The following is a 750-nucleotide window of genomic DNA, read 5'->3' on the forward strand; positions in this document are numbered from 1 at the left end:
AACAAACATAGAGAAGGCATTCTTCACCTGAATGCTTTGCTATTAACTATCAAGCACCTGTTAAATAATTCATGTTGTAGGGAATAAACAAAGTTCTATGAACAAAGAAAATCTGCTTTATCAATGTTCTCTTATGTCAGAAACTTAATTGTTAATGGTAAAAAGTAATATATGAGCTGGTGTGTTTTAGGACATCAGATGAAGATGAGATATGATACAGAATATCTTCAGACACTAATTGGAATTGTGCAAGTACCCCTAAGATTAACATGTCTGTTTTCTGTCAGTTACTTTAGCAGGCAGATGCACTGGATACAGAGTAAGCCCTTTTGCCAAAAGGAGCCAATCAGGAGCCTGCAGTGAGCCAAAGTCTTGTCTTACCAGGCAGATGCACTGGACACAAATTACCTCTACAGCAGTCAGATATATTAATCTCAGGGGTAATTCCACAGAACCTATATCAAATTGCTTACTGTCTTAAGGAGAAGGGAGGGAAGGGAGAGAGGGAGAAAATTTGGAACTCAAAATTTTATTTGAAAAAAATGTTAGAAATTGTCTTTACGTGTAATTGGAAAAAAAAATACTATTTAAAAAAAAACTCTACAATCCAAAAAAAAGAAAAAACCCAAACCCAACCTAATTAGATTAATGTAAAATGTTCCAGAAAATATACAGCACACATGTGGGGATTTGAGGATAGGGAAAGGTAAGGACTAGTCTCTTCTCTCCACTTCCCATAATAGTTATCAC

The sequence above is a fragment of the Vombatus ursinus genome, unplaced genomic scaffold (genome assembly GCF_900497805.2).
Source record: "Vombatus ursinus unplaced genomic scaffold, bare-nosed wombat genome assembly UNPS02004580.1, whole genome shotgun sequence".
Lineage (NCBI taxonomy): Eukaryota > Metazoa > Chordata > Mammalia > Diprotodontia > Vombatidae > Vombatus > Vombatus ursinus.